Here is a 12,949-nt window from a genome sequence, read left to right on the forward strand (position 1 = left end):
GTCATTTTATTCAACACTCAAAAAGCTAAGTTTTTATTTCCATTTTGTGGATGGATTGTCAGCTAGTACTCAGCTTTCAGAAGTTTCTTCTGCCTACCAAACACTACATAAATGTGTCATTAACCTGGCTGCATTCTCAAAGCAGCCAGAAAAACAGTGCTAGCAGCAAGGCAAGAACATTCCGGTCACTGCCCCAATTCCAAGATTTTCAAATTGCAACAATAAGGGTTGTTTCTCCAGCTCTTGAAGGAGCATGTTGAAGGTTAAATGAGTCCATTTCCAGAACATCCCCACAACCACATGTACAGCCCAAGCCGTGATCCTCGCACAACAATGGATTATTCTGTTTGTTTGGCATTACTACATCACCCACACAAACATTTGGGTGGAACAGAACAGAATAAATTTAAATAAACCAACACAATTGAGGTTACATGTGTGGGAAAGAAAGAAGGAAAAAAAAAAAAAAGGGGTAAAATTTGGGCATCACATTTCAACAGAGATATTCACCTTAGATTTCACAAGCATGAGAGATACTAAAGACACATCAGTATGCTTCAAAACCTGCAGCTTCTCACTACAGTTTTTTCCACAGGGTAAGCTTAGCTAGATTAATGAGGAGTACTAAAAGACAAAAATTAATTGTGTAGTTGGAATACTGTATAAACTGGAAGAGAACTTAGCTCAGAACAAGCAACACCACATTCACAAAAAACCACTCTACAGCTCTCTAATACTGCACAGCTGGGATATGTGGCTTCCAAAAATACCCAGAGGAAGTCTTGCACCCCTAAAACCATTCCCCTTTATTTAAGACAAACATTGGCACTTGCTTGTATCGAAAAATAAAATCAATAACTGGAACCTAGCCAAAAGTCTCTTTTGCCCCATGAATAATCAGATGAGTTCTGTTTGTTTACTGATGTTACTGTATCTCACCCGTAAGTAATTTGATTTAATAATACTGGAGATAGGAAGTGTGATTTGTGGCAGCGCTGAGCAAGGAGTCTGAAATGTAGCTGGAAACCGACCTTGACAGAACATCATGTAACAATTTTGTTTTCTTTATGTTCACTTCAGTTAACCCAGAAAGAGAATAGGAAAAGAAAACATAGCTGGAAATGTCTACCAGCTTCAGATCTTATTAGAAATACACAATCTGTTTTGGAAACGAGCTCATCCAGAACAATTTAGGATAATGACAAAGAGCATTCATTTACTAAGAACTTGCAGGAAGTAATTTTCTCTTGCATTTCAAGGATGCCCTACAACCAACACTCCATGCACCAAGCATTTAGCTGTTGAACTGGCTGTGAGGAAAAGCTATAAATATTCAGTGCAAGAATTTAATGAAAAAGTGTTTCTGGATTAGCTCTGTATTACTGCCCCATTGCATTAAAATGCTTCCTGCTGAATTTCACAGCCACAAAGCTGTGAATACAAATAATTCCATCTATCACACAATCTTACTCTAATCAATTGCAGAACACATTAATTGCAGTTTTCGTATGCAGAAGTTCCACTGCATTAAATACTAAGGTTCATGGCTTCTCATTCATCACTAAGAGAGGCACTGTAGATGAGCCTTCCAAAGGTGCCAGGAGCAATGGGATTAATTTGTCATCACAGCCTCTCCATAGGGTGAGAAAGCTATAGTAGCATTTTGGTTTGAAATTTATATTGGACAAATATCTCAGTTTTGATTTGAAAAAAAAAGAAAAAGAAAAAGAAAAAAAACAAACAAACAAAAAAAAAACCAAGAACATGATTGCTCTGCTGATAAACCTGTCCTCATCACAGCTGGCTCTGTAAACCAGAGAAGTGATGCTGCTGATCAGTTTTGGTTGCTTCACCTCCCATGAGTTTGGGTTAACTTTCAGGAACTTGGACCAGACTCTCATAACCTAAATTCAATAGTCAATAGCACCATTATTAGGACTTCTTCTTGTCTGTGGTAAGCCAGTGCTGCTAAGGGCACTGTAGCACTCATTAACCACTGGGGTTTACACTCATTAACCACTGGGGTTTACCAGATCTTTTTAAGGTGTGAGTGACAGAGCCCAGACCATCAGTCAGCTGTGGCTGCCCCATCCCTGGCAGTGTTCAAGGGCAAGTTGGATGGTGCTCTGAACAACCTGGTCTAGTGGAAAGTTTGGAACACAACAATCTTTAAGGTCCCTTCAAACCCAAAGCTTCTGTGATTGAACCATACTGAGTCTACAGTAAGTGCAGTATTTCAGGAAAATAGTTATTTCCCACAGTGTTACTGACATGCTGCAGAAGATTTTTAGCAGCTAAGAATGAAAGGAATACTTTTACCCTTCAGACTACAGGAATTGATTGTGGACAACTGTTCTCAACCAAAGATACTAAGCAAGGGCTATAAGCTCTCAAACCAATGTCTATTTACCAGCCTAACTCCTTCCACCTTGCCCAATTTCAGTCACTGTTCTTCAGTCACAGGTGATTTCATCAAGCACCTTGCTACCCTTAGCTGTGCAGCCTTACAGGACCAAACACATGCCTGTCAAAAATTCCTGGCACTTGCCTTTACAGCTTCCAGAACAACAAATGCACTTGTCAGCAGACCTGCACGTTATCACCTGCTTGGTTGGTACACCCCAGCACGTAGCTGTGCCTGGCACAGACCCTTTAGTTTAAGAAGCAGTGTCACTAAAGAAGCTTAGAAATCACTGCAGCTGATATTTTGCCTAAACAATCACTTTCTACAAGCACATTTGGGTTTAAGCACCCCTGATATCCATCAAGATAAAACTGATGGGATAAACAGTTGGCTCTGTGAACACTGGAACTGCCAATGCCTGGGCTCTTGATAATTTTCTGCCTCATGGCTGAGTTCATGCAGTTTTCTCCCTAGCTGGGGCATAAGCCAACTCTGCTCCTCACATCATTTTACAAGGTCTCTCTCTTCCAGCCAGCTGCCTCTACTCATGCACTAAGTACATAATCATCTTTGAGGCTTCTATCCCTTCTGTCAAATTGAGTGGAAACCTGCCAACAAGTTCAAAAGTTGTTGACTGCTTCTATCCCCGAAATTTGGCTAAAGAATAGTTATTTACATCTCCTCAGCTTCACTTTGGAACTACTCTCAGTGTGCTGCACAAATTACTAATGGCAAACCTTGCTCATGCCCAGTGCTGGGGTTGCTGTTAAGCCACACAGCATTTTGCTTCTGCTTGCAGTTCATGCCTCTGTGCTGAGCCTGGCAACCCCACCCAACACAGTGACAACTCTGGGAAATCAGTTCCTAAACTGATGTAACTTCGGAATTTACACACAAGACAAAAAAATTTGCCAAGGAAGAGCGATGAAATATATTACAAGGGAATAAAGCTGTGATAGGAAACCACTAACATTCTCTGCAATGAGCCAATATTATTAGGACTGGGGTTACTGTCGCCTCCTTAACAGAATGAAATTCATCAAAATTTCAACCACTTGCCACTGCAAGAATTGGAGTGCTTTCCTCAGTTCAAAAGGTTGTCATTTAAAATTGACAAATTCTGTTAACTGAACAAAAATCTGATTTGTATTGTCACAGTGCTGGAGGTTGTAATGATCTTTCCCTACATTTGAAGAAAGAAACAAACAGTGAAGCTGCTTTAAAAATGCAGAAAAAGACCAAAAATGGAAAGAAATAATCTCTTACACCTACCTCAATGAGGCTGAAACAATGTTTTTGTCCCCTGCACAGATCCTGTGCCCTTCCACCATGTTAAATATATTTGTCAACAAATCTCATGCACCATAAAATACATGTAAATGTTTTGAATAGCCACCAGTCTTGGTCCTTGGCAGATGTCGCAGAGATACATTTACAGGAATGCAAATTTCCACTATTTTAAACATCGGAGAGGGAGAAAAACTCCATTAACAGCACACACTTGCAACACACATGAGAAGAAACAAGAAAAACACTACAAGAAAGGGCCAATACCAGTATTTTACCAATAGCTGGTAACGGTCTGACACATTCTTTCTCAACAAGAAGGACACATTCTGATTCAACAAGCCCTCGAGACACCAAAGGAGCATTTGATCTATCTCCTTTAGAAATTCCTCCGAACAATCCCTGTAGATTTCCAACCCAGACTTTTTCTTTTTTCAGGATCTCTGTTGTCTCTTCTGGAGCCCTTGCCTCTTTAGCTGTCCCTCCTACTCCAAACACTGCTCCTGCAGGTCACACGTCTTTGTTCCCTTCCAGGATGGAGAACCAGGAGTGTAGATGCTATCCCAGACAGCTTTTGTGCAAGTGCACCATTTTTGCTTTAAGCTGTTCCAATAAAAACTTTCCTGTTTGCACCAAAAGCAAAACAACAGGTTCACAGCTCAGCCTCCCTCATCTGTCACAAGGAGAAACCGACTTTAGAAATAGCTGCAATGGGAACTCTGAGTAAAGATCTTGGAGAACACAAATTCCCAGCCCATGACACGGGCCAGGATTTACAATGAATCATCACACAGACACCACGGAGAACATTTTTGTTTCTCTACCTTCCTACTGCTTTACACGTGATTATTCAAAGGCTACAATGTACCTTTTCCTGAGCCTCAGAAAGATAGAATGTATCTTTACAGTGATGCTCACACTGGCCTTTTTGTCTCAGATTAATTGCCTTGCTTTTCAGTTTGATCTTTCATCATTAACAGAAGTGCAAAATGCCAAGTTCTGCTCTGCCTCAAAAAAGCTTTCTGATTTCTTAAGTCACCAGGGAAAAAATGCAAAACTGAGTTACAAGGAATGGTAATGTCAGCATCATCCTTAAACCCACACATATTTTATAGATTTGTCAAAAAAAGTGTTTGAATGTCTGAATCACTACACCTCATATATTTCTTCATTAACATATCCTGTACAAACCTTCCTACAAACACTTCGCTCAGTCTGCACATCTAAAATCCCGATCCAGCCTCAACCCAACGTCATTTAACTTGGCCTCAACAAACTCCTACTTGATTCTGCTCCAACCATGAAGCTTGTGAGGAACCCTGTGAATGGGTTTTGCTCCCACCACTACATCCCACAGTGACTAAACTGTTTTACTCTATCAAGAGGCAAGGAATAAGCAAGGACAGTGCCAATACCCTGACACCTTCTGGGTCACACATGCAAATAATTTTGTCAGTGGCTCATCATGCATACTGTATGGCCAAAAAAGATTCTGCACTATCAAGGCTTGATATGAAAGTCAAGTGCATATTTTTCCTGTTTCTAATGTCAACATCCCACTGGTCAAGAATAATAACTTTTTATGCAAGTAATTTGATACTCAAAAAAAAATAACTAGTAAGTTCTTCTTGCTTTGCAACAACTTGTTAGGGGAAGAAAGGATTATTTACACTTTGACAAGGCTAATTTACAGTCAGATTATAACATGAGGTCTCACTATTCTGACACCAAAAAACACCCTTTCATTCTATAAGAGCAGGTAATCATAAAATGAGTCAAGTGATTTTCCATTGCCTTGGGGTGGAAGGGCATCATGAATCAGGCACAATGCTGTTTGCACGATTAAGTTGTTGTTCTTAAAATAATCCTAGTAGCTTCAAAGTTAAAAAAGCTTAAGTGTTTCAGCGTTTGGTGGTTTTGGTAGGGGGTTGCATGAGCAAAATAAAGCACTAAGTAGAGATATGTAAAACTCACGCTTATTCTGGGAAGGGAAAAATGTAGGTTGAAAGAACAAGTCATGGTTCCTCTGAAAAGCTGATTTAAAAACATTTGCATTGAAAATCAAAGTAAAGGATATAGGTAAACTTAGACCTGATGCTAAGCATATGATTTGCATATATTCCCATACACCTACCCACATGCCTCCGAAACTCCATCTGTACGAGAGCACACAGCAAACAAGTCCGCCACCGAAACGCTGCAAAGCGATGAAATTTCCAAGAGCCCCAGCACTACCTGTACTGGCATTTCCTGTTCCAGGCAGACAGCCTCTGGAAGCGCTCCTGGAGGGAGAGCTCGCTCGCTGGCTGCCGGGCATGTGCCGCCCGCGTTGAACATTAACCGCGCTCCGCCGCTCGGCTCGGGGGTCCCGCTCCGCCCCGCGGCCCCGGCTCCGCTTACACAACGGCGGGGGCAGCGCCGCCCGCGGCCCCGGAGCTGCCGCTGACCCGCACCCACGCAGCCCCGGCAGGGATTTAACCCCGGCCGGGAGGAGGAGGCTGTCCCGTGCCCCGGCACTCCGTCCGCACCTCGGCACTGCCACCGCCTCCCCCGCCGGGAGCGCGGCCACAACCGTGCCCGCTCCCCGACGCAAGCCGACCCCTGCCCACCGCAGTTCACCCCCTGTCCCGCGTACCCCCGGCTCACCGGCGGCTCCTCACGCACCTCCTCTCCCGCCCCCTCCCGGCGGCGACTCCGGGCGCGGCCCCGCCCTCGCGGTAACTTTTACTTCCCCCGCTTCCCGCTCCTCCTTCGCGCTCCCCTCCCCAGCCCGGCGCCGCCGCGCCTGCGCACTGTGGAGGCAGCCGGGACGCGCTCCCGGAGCGGTGTCCCGGATATTCCCGAGCCGGGGCAGGGAGGGAAGGAGCGGGGAGCGGCGATTGGAGCCCTGGGCCGCGCCCTCCGCCGGCGCGCCTGCGCGGTGCGCGCGCGGGAAGGTGCGCGAGGCCGGGGGCGCCTGAGGGGCGGCGATGGCGCCTGAGGTGATGGGGCGGGAGCGGGGCTCGGATCCCGGATCCCCGCGTCCTGCCGAAGGTGCGGGGGGGATACGACGCCAGGTAAGGGGCTGTCACAACCCCGCTGCTCCGTCCCCGCCTGGTCGCGGTTCGAGGGCACAGGCGCCCTCGGTTGACAGAGCACAGCGGTTGCCCCTCCGGAGCCCCTCAGGTGCCCCTCAGTTGCCCCTCAGGAGTCTCTCAGGTGCCCCTCAGGTGCTCGAGTTTGGAGTCAACAACCCGTTCAAGTGAGCGCGGCGGCGCTTGTTTTTTCCAGCAATTGTTTTCCAGTTCTCATTCCAGGATATTTGGCCGTGCACGTTGGCTTTCCTTGAGATGCCCGTGGAATAGCACTGGCACGGAGTGGCTTGTGAGCCAAAGCCCACACAAGCGTACGTCCCCCTCACAGTTGCGTTTGGCTTCCATGCGGCCTACAAAGGTCCTGTGTGATTATTAATTTATCTATCACCTGCCCCAGAGTCATAGCCCCAAAGCTGTGTTCCCTCTGATTTTTATCTAATCTATTATGTTGGCCAGGGAGTGGTGTTTCCTTTTGTTATTTGAGATAGGAATTCCGTATCCACAAATGCTCATGTTTCTAGTTGCTCAAGTACCTTTTATATTCCACTATTATGATTTTTTTTTTCTCCGGATAAACATGTAGATTTCACTAACACAGTTCATTTCTAGGTTAGCGGTGATATTTTAGGTGCTACCACACCCAACATCAGTCCTTGGCACATGCTGATGGATACAACTTGTATTTTTTGTCTTCCAATTGCCTTTCTGATAGTCTTCTAGGAATGAAAAAGTGCTTCTGTGCCTGAGAGCATGTTCAGTTTTCCAACAGCGTCTTCTGCAATAGTAAATAAAATAATTTCCTGTAGAGTTCCCTTTCTGGGTCTGCTTCAGGTCATCCAGATTGCAAAATGACTGTGTGGAATACGAGGCACTGCATCAAATTAACTCACTGCCAAAATACAACATTTTGTTGTTCTTGTATCCCCTTTTTTTTTAATAGATAGATTTTCCTCAGATTACTTTTTGCTACTGTTTCTTCCATTATACTGCCAGTGTAAAAGTCCCACTAGCAAAGCCATTTTAGCAGGTTCACTCTCCAATGTTTTCCAGCAGCTTTTTGATTTGGTGATTCTTTGGTAAGATTTTCATTGTTTTCCAGACTTTTGTCTTTACATATATATAGAGATAGCTAGGTAGATAGATCAACAGATAGATAGCCACATTTTTCAGTGATTTGTAGAGTCATGTTCACAAACTGGAATTACTTACTGCAGGATTTTATAAAATGTTTTTTCTTGAGGCATTAAGATGTTTTCACTGGATTCCTTTTAGTTTTTGACAGATACAATTTTTTTGTCTCTTGTTTTCTTAAAATTTCTTAGAATCTGTGATTTTTTTAAGGGAATTGAATATCTGATCCATTGTTCTAAGATTTATACGGTATCCTGGCTCTACTTTTTTGCATAGTTCTTTCTTAACTGTTTGTTGAGAGATACTCACTGGAAATTTAAGGGTAAAAACCTGTGGAAAGTCAGTGTGTTAACATGGCAATTAAAAATCTAATTTTGTGTTTGTGCATCTTGTTATTGTACACTCATAAAAAGCATTCTGCTTATTGTTTTGGGTGGTGTCAGTTCAGTCCTTGATCCCTGCACTGCTTCTCTGCAAAGCCAGACAAGCAAAGGCATCTGTGTGTCCCAAAGTGGGATTATGACCTCATTTTGATATTTTTGCTTTCCCTGAACTCTGCTTTTCATGTTTGCCTCTGCCCTTTCTTCAGCACGGATTTGTTTTTGCCACTAATCTTTAGAAGTCCCTTAGGATTTATATTGGTTTCTTCTGTTCCTTTTTTTTTTTTTTTTTTTTTTCTCTCAGAGTAAGTGTGGTCTGTGAGCTTTAATTATAATATATTTTAAGATTCTCTAGCACTGAATGTTAAGAGAGCAGTTCAGGCAGAGGGTGACACAGGTGCAGCACAGGAAGCCCTAAATGAGGTAGCAGAAGAATTTTAAAATTAGAATAAATGGCACAAAACAATGCTACCAGGGCAAATGATTTCCTGCTGCCTTTTGTGGCAGTGCAGGATATGTGCTGGGCATGATGCAGAAGAATGTTTCTGTGGGTTTATGAGTACACTTTGGTATTATTAGTGAGTAGATTGTTACACTGGAGAGCTGGAGAGGTGCTACATTTGATGGAGAGGGGTTGAAACAGGAGCACTCAGGCTGTGACACAAAACACCAAGCTGGGAGGGAAAGGAGGGGAAACTTTTCCAGATCCTTGAGCACATCCAGGGCACTGGGGTTTGCACATGTCCATCCAGGGTAAAGCACATTTGTGGATAGCTACATGCCAAAAGAAAAGTCTTAACATAGTTAGGAGACATCCAAATGTTCAAAGGTAATTGCATTAAATATTTTTCCTCAATGTTGCAGGAGTCACACACCATTTTCATCACTGAGCTACAGATCTGTGTTTTACAGATGCACACAAGGGTTTATTTTGGTGTTACCATTTTCCTGCCTGGGGTCATCTTTAATCTTGTTGCCAGTGGCTTTTCTGTAAATATATTCTGACTTCTTCCTCTGAAATAATTGTATTTTGTCTTTTTTTATGTGCATTTTTACGAACACTTTCATACCTGTAGCTGTACTGAAACACCTGTTCTCTAATTTCTTTCATATTCCTTACTAATGCTTGGAATATGTTTACAACAACCTTTTCAATCAACTGCTATCCTCTGCATGTTCAAATGTTTCATTAAAAATTATGCCTGCTCTGATTCTTCTTGGAAGGGTAGAATACTAAGGTTTGTGGGGTTTCTTGAAAAATGGTTAAGCAATGTTTTGAGTTATTGGTTTTGTCATTGTTGCTCTTGTCTTCTGCATGGATCTTGCTCCTTCTTCATGAGCTGTTCATCATGTGAAATCAACTTTGTGTACTTAATAGGAACTGTGTCTGCACTTACTGGAGTATTTTGCAAAAAGTAAATTAGCAAATTATGTGTAAGGTCTGAGGCAGAAAACTCCATAAGCCAGTGCAGAATTTAAGGTGTGCTTTATTAGCTGCCTCTTTCTATGGAAGTGTTTTCACTGCAGTGAATTCAGCACTACACAAACCTGCCTGTTATGGTGCAGTGTGTTTTACTGGCCTATCATGAACAATTTTTATGTGATTAAGTTCCATTTAGCACTGACTTTGAGACACTTATGGGATAATGCCATTTTAATTGAAAACATGTTTCATTCCAGTGCATGGGAACTGCTGCCGTGTTGTTGTGAAGTAATTACTGAGCTCTGAAGAGAGTGTTTGAGGCTGTGCTGCCCTTTTCAGGAGAAAAAGGATAAAGAGAATCATTCTTCTAGAAGAAAATGTGGTTTGAAAGATACCAGGGGCACTGGGCCCTATTCTGCATAGTCTGTAGCAGGCTAAAGTTTCATTAAGGAAGGTAAGGGTTACTTCAGAATATGTGCACATTCTCTAAGCCTTTGGGGTGTTGTCAGATCCTATGTTTAAACAGTTCTGCCTGAAGAGGAGGAAAAAGTCTTTCCAATTCCAGGATGTTCTTGCAGTTTGCTTGTCTTCAGGAGCAGTGCTTTTCCATTGAGTGATTGGCTCAGTGCTCTGCATAATTCTGCAGGAGTTAAGGAAAACACCCTGGTAGGATGGAGTGCCATAAAGGTGGAGAAGAACCAGAGAAAAGGTAAATAGTATTTTTATTATTTGTGCCATCAAATAGCAATCATATGCATTTGCTGTGGCTTCTGAAAGGAAGCCCTTTAGCCCAAGTTCTCTAGGCTGTATGCTCAGCTGTATTGCCACAAAATGATCCAAAACAAGAGCAGAACACATGAGAAATAGATCTTCAGCTTGCAGTAAGCTACATGAGGATGTGTTTTCTTATGGGGAACTTCACCTAACTCCATTCCAGAGCTCAAATCTTCCCTGCCATGAACACCTTATTCCCACAACCTTTCTTTTAAACACACTCCAGCAGTGTTTTCCTCATATAGTCTGTAGCAGCAGTCACATGAAGCTTACTCATCCAATTGATCTCATTCCCACATCCTGCATAGAGCCTAAAATTTATACATGTAAATTGAGGCCATTACAAGGCATGAATGAAAGGAGGAGAAAATGGATCCTGTCTGAAAAAAAAAAAAAAACCACCAAAAAACACATCACTGGCGTTTCTCATCTTGAAAACTCCAAGTGAGGCTTCAGAAGCAATGAGAGTGTTAAGTGGTGGTTTATTTTAGCTAGGTTAAAAACACTGCCCAGCATTTCTGGTCAAGTTTGATCTTTTTTCTCCTCCTTCTCTCACTTAGCTGTGGACACTTTCATAGAGCACAGCTACCTTTTTTAAACTTATCTTCCTGTAGGTGCAGAAATAAACACAAGATATTTTCCTCCTATTCACTGTACACTGGCCTGACTATATAATTTTTCTCGGTGGCTTTTAAGGGCTACAATGTTCAGTGGGGTGGCAAAAGCAATTTCATTGAAGTCATCTAGGATTTCACCCTTAGAAAAAGAAACATTGGTTTGCATTCTTCTCCAGACTTTTTGATGATAATGGGCCTGGAACAAGGTCTCTGTGTTCTTGATTTTTTTCATTCTTTAGGAACAAGGAAAAGGGTGGGGGTTGCATAAGTCTTGCAACTGAATATTTTTCCTCTTGGATAATCCAGTTTCCAGTCCAATAATCTACTTCTGTGGAACAACAATGTAATAGAATAGTCTAAAATAGGAAAGGATTTCAGTTTTTAAAGTTAGTTGCTGAAACAGTCAAAGTATAAGAAAATTCTTGTTTTCATGCTGTACATATCTGACAACTGTTAAAAAATTGTGTCCTCATCTGGATGCTCCTGAAAAAATAAAGTTTTCCTGATGATCTTTGTTTGTGTTGCATCAGTCTTCAACAATCCTTGCAAGTTTCCAGGTCTCATTTATTGCTTCCTCCTGGCATGTAAACCAATAAGAATGGAAGTCTGCGACAGAAAAAGAAAAGAAAGAGCTCTGACCCATACAGAAAACTCCTGTGGTTGAATGAAACTTTCAGGGTGAAATCCAACATGAAGTAAAATAAAAACAAAAGAGAAGAATTTAGTGAGTATAAAATCAGAAGTAACATAGTGGCTGACATTACATAATATATTTTCTGTCTCATTAAAAAAAATACATTGCATACTTCAGATAATAGAATGCAAAAAGTATTTTGTATTTTGTCCTGGGTGAGAAACTGGGCATTATTTGATTTGAAATACATGAGTTGATTCCCTTCCTCATGCACCTCAGTCTGTACCCAAGTAAAATGTAACAGGTTTAAAACATAGTATTTAAAGATGATGGTGACTTCTTAGAGAAAAAATGTGGAAGTAAATAGGATAAAACTTTTTTTTTTTGCCGTAGACAGATCATGCCAGTCTTGCCTGCTTTCTTTCTGTGATGCAGTAACTACTTTTCTAAACAAACTTATTACACTGAAGAAAAGGGGAATTCTTAAGGTAAGTGTCAGATGGGCAGAGAAATAGCCCAGAGGAAAAGGTGGCAATATGTTACACTTAATGACAGGGGGGAGATGTGAAAATTGATATTGAAAATGATATTGTTTAATTGTTTCATTTGTGATCCTGGAACAAAAAGTGTGACTTGCTAATGAGCTCTGTTGACATGCCAGAGTTGGGAAGCAGTCCCTGTGGTGTGGTGTCATACTGAACTAATTGGATGAGCTCGAGCAGTAGAGAAATAAATGGGATACAATATAAAGGACAGGGTCGTGTGTTAGAGCCTAATGGGAAAGGCTCCCTGATAAAAGCTCAGAGTTTGTTGGATGGAAGATGAGAGGATTTTAAAGAAGTGGGTGTGCAAGCCAAAGACAGAGTGGCTGTGAGTCACTGATTGGATGCTACTGTGGAAAATGTGAATCCAGTCACAAATAATTTCATCTCTGTAATTCTTGTACAGATAAAACAGTGTTAATGCCGTGTGTTGTACATGGGGTCGGTGAGACCTTAAAACAGAACAGATCTGGAAATCTACATGCAAAAAATTGAACTTAAAACAGTTGTAAAAATATGTTTTAAATCCCTACTAAATGAAAAGAGTGGGCAAGAGACTAAAAGGACTTGAATTTTTTAGTTATTGAGGTGTCTGAACATTGCTAAAAGAAAATGTCTTGTGCAAAGAACACACTCTAGAATAGCACTGTCTTCATCTCACAGAACTCTAGAGCTGCAGGTTG

General features: G+C 41.9%; 1 protein-coding gene across 5 annotated transcripts in view; it reads right to left on the reverse strand.

Moving 5' to 3' along the window:
* USP53 (ubiquitin specific peptidase 53) overlaps positions 1-6,457 on the reverse strand; it is a 28,822-nt gene extending 22,365 nt beyond the window's left edge. The window contains exon 1 of one of the 5 annotated variants that reach the window (XM_064711645.1): positions 6,338-6,457. The gene's annotated coding sequence lies outside the window, so the exon portion shown is untranslated. Of the gene's footprint in view, positions 1-5,825; positions 6,240-6,337 lie in introns of those variants that run through there. The other 4 variants (XM_064711647.1, XM_064711649.1, XM_064711646.1 and 1 more) reach the window with 4 other exon arrangements.
* Positions 6,458-12,949: the final 6,492 nt, after the last annotated feature.

The sequence above is a fragment of the Zonotrichia leucophrys genome, chromosome 4 (assembly GCF_028769735.1).
Source record: "Zonotrichia leucophrys gambelii isolate GWCS_2022_RI chromosome 4, RI_Zleu_2.0, whole genome shotgun sequence".
In the NCBI taxonomy this organism is placed as follows: Eukaryota; Metazoa; Chordata; class Aves; order Passeriformes; family Passerellidae; genus Zonotrichia; species Zonotrichia leucophrys.